The sequence below is a fragment of the Trachinotus anak genome, unplaced genomic scaffold (genome assembly GCF_046630095.1).
Source record: "Trachinotus anak isolate AG129_WGS33_773 ecotype Australia unplaced genomic scaffold, CSIRO_AGI_Tana_v1 ptg000015l, whole genome shotgun sequence".
Taxonomy (NCBI): domain Eukaryota; kingdom Metazoa; phylum Chordata; class Actinopteri; order Carangiformes; family Carangidae; genus Trachinotus; species Trachinotus anak.
In genome coordinates this window covers 13,062,447-13,074,712 of record NW_027273866.1, presented here as the reverse complement: position 1 = coordinate 13,074,712, position 12,266 = coordinate 13,062,447, and the positions used below count along the sequence as shown (strand labels likewise).

Genomic DNA, 12,266 nt, shown 5'->3' with positions numbered 1-12,266 from the left:
TAAATAGCAAGATGATAAAAATTCAGTGATGTATTCTATATTACTCTGTGAAACTTACCGATTGATGTATTTGCAAAAAATAAATAAATAATTAAATTAAAAAAGGGGTGAAAACTGAGCCAAAGCAATTGCAAAAACGTTGAGATACACACAGACATGTAACCGTCAGGAGAAGAAACGAGTGACCAAAGAAACTGAAACAGTCAAAAGTTGAATTCAACTCACATTATTTTCTTGAAGTCCATTCTTCTTTCATGAAAGTGGAGTATCCACACAACATAATGTCCCTGTTCTTGTTGTTGTGGTCATTCATTCTGTTGCAGCTGCAGCTAGCTCACAAGCCCTTCCATAACGGTTAGCTAGCTTAATTAGCAAGACCGGAACCTAGCTAACTCCCATTTTTGTCATTAAAATACTTGTTTTTAAATTTCTATCATTTGTTTTGAATCCAGAGTGTGACTATCTTCCCATTTCACCTCAGCGTTTCCTTTTCAAAGACCTGTTGTTCAAAGACACTCGCAGCATTTTGACGATAATGGAGTCGCCTTCGTTTCTTCGCTTGACTTCAGGCTGCAGTGCCGCTTCTGACCACACACACCGGGAGACAGTGGTCCGCCCTTACACCCCAGAGGGGCGCTGTTGCACTGATTGGCGGGAACTCCATGGAAACAACAAAATAAAGGGTGTCTGAAGGAAATCTATAAAAATCCAACAATTAAAATGACAGTGACAGCAATTTGGATAACAAGGGAGTCTTAGCTTGGTTGGTTCCCGAGAGAAACATCATCTTTCACATCTTCTGTTGCTGTTTTGCTGTCGTCTAATCTTCCCTGCACCTGTTGTGTCCAAATCTGGATCCTTTTCATGCTTCTTTTGTTCATCTGTTTACCTACTGTAATGTTGGTTTGGTTTGCTGAGTAGCTTATTGTAACTGCCTTTTCTTTTTAGACACCACTAAGTGATTTTGGAGATTTTGGTAACATTTTAGAGCATACATGTACTAATTTGCAAATGAAAACACTGTTTTGGTGTTGAATCAACCTGGTTTTTGTTGTTGTTGTTGTTGTGTTTTTGTTTTCTTTTCATGAACCTGTTAACTTGATATTTCCTCCTCACTGTATCAAAGTGGCCCCACTTAGCCGCCATTTAACAGCTACCACACACTAACACACACTCTTACCATACAAATAACATGAACTATGGCACACACACACACACACACACACACACACACACACACACACACACCATCTCGCTCACTTACTCTCAGCTGGTCAGCTCTTAATGAGCACCCCTGAGTGAAATTCACAGAAAGTAGCACTTCTTAAGCCATTAATAACACACACACACACACACACACGTAAATGATCATACAGAGCCACATCAATAATGTATGAGGAGGAAAATATTCTCTCTCCCAGAGAAAGGGTTATTAGTGTTTTTAATTAATTGGTCTTTCTGCAGCCTGAGGAGGTGCTTGAGCGCCCCTGATATATACACACACAGAGAGGAGGAGGAGGAGGAGGAGGAGGAGGAAGATGAACAAGCTGGGAAGGTCAAGTAGAGAAGAAAGACAGACAAACCTAGAGGAGGGAGTAAGATTAAAGGACAAAGAAAAAGAAAGAAAGAAAGAAAGAAAGAAAGAAGACGGAGGAGGGAAAAAAATCGAAGTGGTAAAATATATATGTACATATTTTAAGTTGAACTTGAGATTAATTTATTTTATTTTTAGAACTTGTGAGTGAGGCAAAGAGAAAGACATTGTAACGTCAGAGAGAAAACAATGAGGGTGCAGTGTTGTCTTTCCACCACTGAACAGCGCCGTCTGACCGTTAATGTTCTTTAACTGCAGGGTCGTCCAGGTCGACTGTCTCCCTGCTCCTCCTCACAGAGACATAGGACTCATCATTTATAAAGAATGAACTAGATTCACTTTTGCTGATGTAAAACAGTGAAATCTGCCTCAGTTTATCAGTAATTTAAGACCAAAGTGATTTAACAAAGCTTCCTGTGCTGCACAAGTCTGTTAAATATGAAGCTACAGGGACCAGTTTGTTTTACTTAGCACAAAGACTGGAAGCAAGTAGCAAAATGCTTAATTTAGTCTGATGATAAAAGACAGTGGTTGTGAAACAGGTTCAAGAGGAACAAAAGCAAATGAGATATTTTAAGTAAAATGGAATTTATTGTGAACAAGAGGAGTAGACTTTGGCACTTAGACCTCCAGAGGAGGTGGATCTCCATGGGAAGTCGTCCATAGGAGTAAGGACCTTCCAATTAGAGGAAACTTCCCCCAGAGCCAGGACACTGGTGGTGGTGAGGAACGGAGCTCAAGGAAGGAACATCATCATCAGAGGGAAACTTCAGGTCAGATGGTTTGATTGGAGGTGGTGAAGGGATGGAGGTGGGTCACAATATCTTCAGGGTGCTGAAATGACCCACACACCCCCAACACAGGCCAGCATGTGAGGTTGTGATTGGATGAAACTGAACTTTTGCTGAGATTCATTAATGAAATTACAGGAAGATTAAAAACATATTAAGATCCTTACACTCTATAAGGAAATTCTATGTCGCAGCCAGATAGTTTACCATTTTCCTTGTTTTCATTTTCAAATGGAAATTTTTTAAAATTCATACAAAAAAACAAAATGTAAAAACAACAGTTTGTGGTTTTATAGGAGGCTATGTGTCTGACCTCATGCTCTAGGAGCTGTGAGTATAGATGTTCAGAGGAGCTGGTAGGGAGATTTTGTTACCTTTAGATAAGCTGTCTCTCCGTTTTCAATTTTCCAAAATGTCAAACTGTTTCTTCAAAGCAATTTTAAACTAATCATAACCTACTTATTAAATATACAGTCCTCTATATAAACCTAGGGATGTCAGGGCATCACTCAAAGTCATCTCATCACTGATGGATGATTGCTGTAATTATCCTTTATCAAAAAAACCCACCAACAGATAAACATAAATTAATCTGATAATATCTGATATTAGCATAAATATTCAGGGTAATTATTTAAACTACATCATATTCATCCTATGGTTGGGTTTAATGAATGTGGCATGATTAGATTGGAAATATAGAAATATCATTTACCCTGCGAAGTGAGCTGTTTATCACTGCTCACTAATTATCAGACCGCAGCGCTATCATTAAAACATTAATATATAAATACTGTGACACAAAAGCCACTCCGCTTCCTGGAATCTATGTTTCCATAGTAACAAACCGAGATGTGTGTTAATATTTGGACTGGGCTGAGAATTTAATTACAGCTCCACATTATCATTAAATAATAGCAGTGTAGAATTGACTCGTGGCCCGTGGGAGGGCACTCGGTCAGAAAGAGCCGGGCGTCTTCATGATGAAATGAGCGACTGTTTTCCATTGTTGTCGTCTCAGGGAGGAGAGATTGATTCTCGCTGCATACTGTGGAATACAAAAAAACCTTAATGTAGCCTTTAACACTCCCTCCTCCTCCTCCTCCTCCTCCTTCTCCTCCTAGTCCTCATCTCTCCATCTTCAACATAACACCTCGCTCTCATGTTCCGGGTTAACTCAATTGCACAGAATAATCTGCTCCTCTCTGGCTCCACACATGTGAGCAGCACAGGCCTTTTCTCTATCACTGCCATTATATAAATATAAAAAACCTGGTACTGGAAACCTTAGTCTGTGCCCTGTTATGTTTTACTTTAGCTGAAAGTTCAGATAGTTCTTAAAGCTCCACGTCTCTTTACTTTAGTTTAACACTGAATCAAATAACCACATGAAACATGAAAGGGCGAGGGATTATCACCAGCTCAACAGCTTTAAGGGGCTTTTTAGGGTCTTTTAGCTTTTGGTACAAGACTGAACAAAAGTACACAAGGTGAGAAGGTAACTACAACTTGCAATGTGCAAAACAAGCATCCAAAATACAATGAATTCATTTGGAAATGAAAAAACCTATACTTCACACAGCCTCACCTCATTTTCAAATATAATAACATGTCGATGGGGTCTCATCACCAAGGACTCTCACATCTCACTTCTCTTCTCTTGTGGGCAGTGAGTTTATTTACTGGCTCAGAATGAAGTCTCTCCTGATGGAAATATATTCCTGTCTGTCTGATATTTGCACGGTGCAACTTTTGCATGTCTGCTTTACAAACATGATTAAAACAGCAGTTTAACTGATTTTGATCAATGCATCACTGGGTTATTTGAAGATATTTGTACTTTTACATTTGACTTCAGTGTGAGAGCAACAAGAAACATAAACCACTGTGAGAACATGAATTATAGATTTGAGAATACATGTTTTGGGAAAACTTTTCATACAGCTTGTCTTCTCTAAAATCCTCAGAAGCATAATGAGGAAGCTGAGTGTCCCCTCTGTCATGTTGTTAGCATAATAAAACACGTGAGCAATGACTGGGTCTGCACACGACACCACGTGACCTACGAGGTGCACCGGCTTCCTCCTCTTCCCCGAGAGCGCAGTGAAGTGGCTGATGAAATATTAATCTTCCTGAATTTATGATGGGGGACAGCAGGTGGGGGGCAGTGGGAGCGAGAGAGGATGAGGCGAGAGAGTGGCAGTGGCAGGTGAAAAGAAAGATATCAAGACATCACGAGAGATAAAGGAGGAGAGTGAGAGAGGAAGAGGAAGGGAGGAAGATGGAGTAGGAGTAGATGCTTCTCCTTTGGCTCTTCACTGCACAAAATATCCACCTTATAAAAACATTTTCGTCCATTACTGATTCCTAAAAATCTTATTTACTTAAAACTTAAAATTTTTCAATGTCAATCAATCAATTTCGGTTTTTTTCATTAAAAAAGCAAGTTCATATGTATAGAACTCACATTTAAAAGTTTTCTTTCAACAATATTTCTTTTTGTCAGTTTGGTAGCACCTGGCTCTACAAACTACGATACCCATCAGCCTCAGCTGCTATTAAGAAGCAAGTCAAAAAGTACAAACGTGGCAGAGTCAGAGCCTTTAAATGCTGGAACCAGGAACAAAATACAGGCTCGTACAGTTTTTTCATACAGAATCTGAAAGTGAGCTAATTTAAATTACCAAAAGTTTTATCAGGTTTTTAGAATGCGTCGTTTTTAGCTTTAAGATCTTTCAAGCTTGCTGATTGGATGTTTCTCCTCAAAATGCCCTTTTGCGATCAATTTTTTTTTTTAATCAAAGAGCGGGGTATTTTCTTTCAACAGTTGCTCATCTTTTATAGTAATGATTCAACCAGGAGAGGTTCATGTCCAGCCAAACCTTGGAACTCAAACTGTGACACCCAGACTTCAACTCCCCTCTTAACTGCTCAAATTTGAGCTAAATTCCTCATTTAAACTTGATTATAACTGGTACAAATGTAGTAGTTTTTCAATCTGATTTTAATCTCAGCTGCAACCTCTCAGAAGACAAACTGCTCACCATTTGTCAGGGGCTGAATGGTTTTATTCACCAAGAAATATTCAGAGATGAGTAGTTTTACATTTACTAACCTTGAAAAATGAAGTGATTCTGATGAAGCAGCTCGTGTCCATGTTGAACCCTTGTGGGGAACAGGCGGGGCGGAGTTCTGGTCATGAGGCAAAGGGGAGACAAAGAGAGACGGAGAACAGCACCTGAACCCCATTAATCGTCTCCCACAGTGTGGCTTTCTCTGGGTTTGTGTCAGCAAGAGCAGCAGAGTGGAAAGAGAGGACACAGTGAGGAAGTGTTTGAATCCAAGTCTTGACAGGGCAGGGAGAATATTACAGTGACCAGGGCTAACAAGGGAACACAGGACAGACTCTATGTCAACTGGAGTTTCTAAAAATAGGCTGCGATGGAAAGATGTTGTCAGATTTGATGACTATTTGTTTCAATTCAACAGACTCTATATCAGATAGAACAAATAGTTAAATACAAGCTAACAACTGGTCAGGATTTTATGTTAACAAATGTTAAAATGACAACATGTGTATGTGTAATGTATCACTCTTAATGACAAACCCACAGAGAATAACCACCAACCTTGTACCTGTGTTCTTGTTCATATTTTTGGTTTTCCAGCCTGTAAATGTACTTTTCTTGGGTTGATTCTCGTGGTTTTCCAGCCATGGAGGGAAATTGTTTCAGTGAAACAAACAGTAAACGGACACAGTTAGCAGCTAGCTGGTGAGCACAGTGCAACATTTAGCAGCTAAAGAGCCAGATGTTTCCCTCAGGAGTTGGTGGAGACCAAAAACAGAACTAAAACCAAATGAAAATTGTTTGTTAAAAGTCTTATCTACTTTGTAAATATGTCATTGTTGTGTCTCTAGCTTTATTGACTGCCCCGAGTGGCCAAAACAACAACAACAACAACAACAACAACAACATAAACTTTAACAAACTTTTTTGTTTTTTGGTTTTTACACCAGAACATACAAACAACAAAACAATTACAGTGGTGCAATATATTTACATAACAAAACAGGATATGAGTTGTGTTGCTGGTAGGAGTAGTTTTGCACTTTGGAGAGAGCCAGGCTAGCTTTTGTGCTAAGCTAGGCTAACCACACCTTGGCTATAGCTCTCCACTAACTATACAGACATGAAAGTGGCAAGAATCCTGATAACTATTGAAAAAACAATAAACATATGTATTTCTTAAAACCTCCTTGTTCCTTTGATGGAACAAGTAGAAAATGTAACTGAGAAAGTGTGTTTGTGTATCGCTGTATATGAGGGTGTTATTGTTATAATACAAGAGATGTAAGAGAGGGTAAAAAAAGAAAGAAAAAGAAACATAAAATAAAAAATGTGCTTAAATAAATAAGAAGACCAGTCTGAGTTCCTGCTGGTGGATCCACAGTCTGTTAGCAATATTTGATTTTTGACTCCTGCATTAATAGAAAACTTCCCATGAGTCAAACTAAGAGTGAAATGGCTGCGAGCATCAACAAAAATAGACATTTGAGACAGTAGCTGTTTTTATTTTTACTCTCATGGTCTTACAGTTGGTGAGCTTGTCCACAGCCTTGTAGCTGTAAAAGATTTCTGTAATGTTGTTGCTCATTAGGGTCATTCATACACAGACACCTACATCTGGCATCTGCCCAGTACAGCCAGAGTTGTGTACTGTTGACCACTGAGCAGATGCACTGCAGCAGTGGGGGGTTAAGCACCTTGCTCAAGGGCACCTTGACTGTAGTTAATGAAGGGGGAGGAGGTAAATGCTTCTCGTTCTCTTCCCGGACGGCTGCAGTCTGTGTGCATGTTCAGACAGCAAATACACCAGTTAAATTTATTTCTCAAGCCTCAATTTGTTTGGAAGCCAACTACAAAAAAATATATAGACTTTTAGTTCAAAGTAACTGAAGACCAACAGTTATCACTGTGTGGCTTAGCTCTATACATTCAACTGAAATGAAGAAGTGCAGGAAAGTCTTATCAACATCAGTAACAACAAGAAGAGAGAAGGACAGGGAAGCTGAAAGGACAAAAACATGAAGACTATACACCAGACTGTGGCAGTAACGCAGAGCTGTGATGCAGCAGAGGTCAGACAAAAAAATAAATAAATGACCGAGCTCAGAGTCATCCAGCAAAAAAGTTTTTCGTCTTCTGGCAATGCAAATCAAATACAAGTGCAAGCACAGACACATTGTGCCCATAGCTTGAAGCATTACTGTCAGTTTTACTGTTTACACTCCAAACACCATGACAAGATTATTATCTCAAGTTATACAAGTAAAACACTGTAAATCTTGCTTATCTATGTCTGAATGTCTTTGTCTTGGTTCATATATCATGATCTCAGCTGGACCTGGAATTTTTTTATTTCAACCAGTCCTCCATGTGACCCAAGAGAGCAGCGTTTGATTCTCATGTGAAAGTAGCAGTTAAATTGTCTCTATTGTTCATGACTATATATACTAAGTTAACCATGTTGTTATTATTGTAACCATGATGACAAAGATCGTCTAATGTCAAGGAAGTACTTATTTTAACCCAATTAACCACCTTTTCCTAAACCTAATGAAGCTATGACCATTATTATAGTAACCAAACCACAAAGGTGGGTATGCCGCTCTGGGTACAATCTGTGTGTTTATGATTGTAGCCATGACAACCAATGTCAGGGGAGCTATTTCAGGATACGCTTCTATGGAGAGGGTTGAAAAAAAACAACCTGTGTGGTTGTTCAGTTGACCCATCCATCCACCCCAACCTCCTCCTGACGTGGACATTGTTGCTCTGTAAACTACGTCACCACATTTTTCCCTTTGCTCCTGTCATGATTACTACGGCCACTAGATGTCGCCTAGCAACAAAACCTAACTATGGGTCATAATAACCTGCTGCACAGATGACATATGGGCTTGTTTTTTTTTACAAGAGAATCGACTCTATTTTTTCAAACTAATGTCAAATTAAAACTGAAAATTCCCAGAAATTGGAGGTTGAATATGAGATTTTCATCTATCAGCAGCTAACAATGTAGCACTGACAGAGAAATGGCTGATTAACTCTTCATGTGACTTGTTTTCTGACACACCACCTCTGAATCTTTGTCTCAGTTGATTGTGGGCAAACAAAAATATTTTGGTCAAGTTACAGAAAGATTGATTCTCTAGATAAAAGAAATTAACTTTGACTCAAAGACGGACAGGAACCTCAGTCTTCAGTGCATGTTGCACAGCGAACCAACCACTACAACCTCCCTCCTAAAAGGTTTGGTAAGGTGAAGGATTCAGGATTGACTCGAAGAGAGCGTGGGAGGGAGAAAATGAAAAAGGTTTTCAACAGGGTTGATTTTGTATGTTATTCTATGTTATGAAGACGAGTGTTTTTGTGGCTAAAACAGACCCTGACCCTGCACCTGCCCCTGCTCAATCAATAAAACAATAAATGTTAAAAATGTAAATCAATGCTGTGGTGCAGGTGCTGCTCTTTGTGGTTCCCTGCCCTCCCCCCTGAACGCCCCTCACCACACACTCCCACTCGCCTTGGCTTCTGGGTCACCAAAATTCATTTGCTCCGTGTCCCTGCCATGTTAATCACCCATTCATCACTTCACGCGGTGAAGGCTGGCATCTGGTGAAAATCAATTCATCAAAAAGAAAAAAAAGAGACCATTCGCTCTGATAAACACTTCTTATTTCGTAGTTGAGTGCTGTTGTCTAGCTGCATGTGAGGCTGCTTTTAAAGCTATTGTTGGGCTATAAGCTCACTTACATATCGACCATCAGGCTGTCAGAGACGATCATGAGGGACGACGGAGGATGAGGGCTGGCGTGGTTGTGTGGCTGGGAGGCGGGTGGTGTTTTGACACATATCGCCCGCACTGAAGTCCTAAAAATGACAGCGTTCATCTAAGCACTCAACACAATGACGCTACTCTGCCAGGGAATTTTCTCCTGTTTTCTTGTATTAGAATCTAATAAGTGCCAAGATCATGTATTTTACAGTACGGCCTTTTAGCTCACACTCTTCTAAGGAGCCATAAAAAAAGCTCTGTTATTGCTGTTAATGTAATAAAGTCATATTAATGGAATGAACCATGAGGCTAAGGACAGTTGGCATCTAATACTATCTCTAGTGTTGCTGTAACCAAGCAGTCAAACCCTAAACACATCATACAGAAAAATGCCTCAACATTTGTCAGTAAAGGGGGTTCAGACCAAAGAGGGTTGGGGTTAACCCTGACCCTAACATTCCCACACACATGTAACTATTACCTCATCAGCTGTCTGTTCACATTTGGGACAAACAATGGAGTTCTTATCGAGGCTGTGTTTTTTTCTACCCTGAGCTGATTAAATTAGCGGGGTGGAGGGGTGAGGCCGGTGGTTCGCCAGCATGGGGGAGGCTAAACAGGGCGAACACAAAAGAATTCCTGGTGCCATTCCTCTGATGCCGATGTGGTCATTCCAATGAACTGGAGGGCCGAGCAGAGGCATCTGGGCTCTGGGTGGAGACAAAAGGGGCAGACTGTCGGGCCACTGGGGGCTCATCTGAGCCGCAGACACGCTTGTTACCCCTAAAGCTTATTTTTAAAGGATGTGGACAGAGAGAGGGAAAGTTGGGATAAAAGAGACAGAGGAAGGAATAATTAGGTTTTCTGGTGGGAGGAGTTGAGACCGAAGAGACAAAACCAATGAATATTTAAATAACACTAATCAATATTTTTATATAAACAAGGGATCAACTGTTTGTTTAACGTGAAAGGGGTTTCTTATTGTCACAAACCCACAAAGAGTCACCACCAATGCTACAGCTCTACAAAGCTTTTTAGCTTCTTTCAGCTTGTTTTAGTTTTGTGCCCAATTCACTGTATGATTCTGTCTCAGCGCTTTTATCAATCTTGTCTCCAGCCGCTGTTATCAACAAACTAACGGACCCCTAAAACCCACTGTACAAGCCCCCCCCCTGCCCCCCCCCCCCAGCACCAAACGGCTGAGAGACAAAGCTAACAAGTAGCTGGTGAAGAAAGTTAAAACATCTACAGCAGGAGATGGTGAAGACCAAACCACAGCTGAAGGAAGACATTTTTCTATTGGACTTACATTAATCTGGTGGACACAATGAACGTTAATAATAACTTGCTGGATGTGTGTTTCACTGGAATTAGCTAAAAGTAAGGAGGATGTGGCAAGTTGGGGAGGAGCTGAGTTTGAAAGAAGAAATATGGAGGTTAAGTGATGAAAGCTAATTTGTTATTGGATAAGTCAAACCTCTGTGGGTTGGACCAAACAACAAGAGTTAGCAAGTGGCTAATGTAGCAGGTTGAAAAAGAAAAAAAAGTTGAAAAAAAAAGTTTGGTCAATACATAAAAGACAATAACTTAAAAAAAAAAACATATGATTTTTGAATATACATAGCCTTGCTAACTCACTAATCTAGAGGACTACAGGCTAGGTTTAGCTTTAGCTTTAAAACTAGCGTTTACTAGTTACCATTAGTAAACTAGAGTTTACTAGTTAACATTGGTATTTTTAAGTGTGGGACAACAAGGATTTATCGTTGGGCAGCTGGTTGGTTTTACACCTCTCTGGTTTGGTCACAAAGCAGCAAGATGCAGCACAATATGTTAAATCTAACCATGTGAAAAATGACCAATTTAAGAGAATTTAATATTTCCAATATGCATACATTTGAGATCACTCCAGAAGTGGAGCAACAAGCCATGGCACAATGGAAGGGAAACATTTAATAGTCTGTTTGGGAGGTTTTTGAATTTGAAATTACTTGGAGATGTGAAAGTGCAGGTTTGTTGTGACACACCTTACATTATTTCCTGTTGTCTAGTACATTAATTTATTATTAGCTAGACAAAATAATGCAGAATTAAGGTAGGTAGGATGAAGCTGGGACACTGCTATTTTTGTCCAGTTCACAACAAGGTTTCAACAGATTTTCTTTTTCACCGGTTTTACGATAAAACTCATGGAGTGAGATTACTACTGCCTCGTAAACAGCTCTGCCTCTCAGAAAAAGTTTGCAAAAACAGGTGAAAGTATGAAGCATGAAGAGGCAGCGATGTAAGACAGAGGAGAGGGACCTGAGAAGTGAGAAAACGAGCAATTATTGTGAAGCAGAGCAGAACCAAACAGCTGAGGGCATAAACCACAGCACCTCAGCTCTCTAACAGCCTGTTGAATATAAACATGAACTTTATTAAACACACACACACACGCTGATGAACATCCAGACACACACATGCCAACACACACACGACAGCAAACACTGGAGGGGGTGCGAGACACAACAGCTGTCCTTTTTGAGAGGAACCACAATGAAGGAGCTCTGCAGGGGCTGGAGGGTGGGGGTGGGGTTCGGTGGTGGGGGGGTGACAGCACCTGCCTCTCCTCCCTTCTTCCCTCCCCCTCTCCATCCTCACCCACAGGACATGACTGAGAGATGAAGGCAAGAGGCGAGGAGGGTGAAGGCGTGCGTGCCTCCAGTCGGCAGTCGTCTATTCACCCCATTCAGCTGCCTCATCTGCATACTGTTTGACTTGCTGCTTCTAATTTGGGCGCCTTCCCCTTTGAAGGCAGATGTATGTAAACAATGTCTCTTTTCATCTCGACGAGGATTAGGAGATGACGGATTCTAGGTCATTAACCCCCAGAGGACCGACGACTAACAAAGGCAACCCTTCTGCAGGTTCAAAACACGGCCGCATAATCACCCTCAACAGTCGACGGCGGTCGTCCAAAGTGTGTGGAAATATGTGAGGCAGGAAGTAACCAGGCTAATGAACATTGATTCAGAGCGTTGATACCACGGATTTTGGTG

General features: G+C 40.6%; 1 long non-coding RNA gene across 1 annotated transcript; it reads right to left on the bottom strand.

Annotated features, from left to right (window-relative positions):
• Nucleotides 1-2,194: 2,194 nt before the first annotated feature.
• Nucleotides 2,195-9,867, bottom strand: LOC139633088 (uncharacterized). Its single transcript, XR_011693682.1, has 3 exons — nucleotides 5,501-9,867; nucleotides 3,101-3,433; nucleotides 2,195-2,428 (listed from the first exon to the last, which is right to left on the bottom strand). It is a non-coding gene; the product is annotated as an uncharacterized lncRNA (long non-coding RNA).
• Between the last annotated feature and the right edge of the window lie 2,399 nt (nucleotides 9,868-12,266).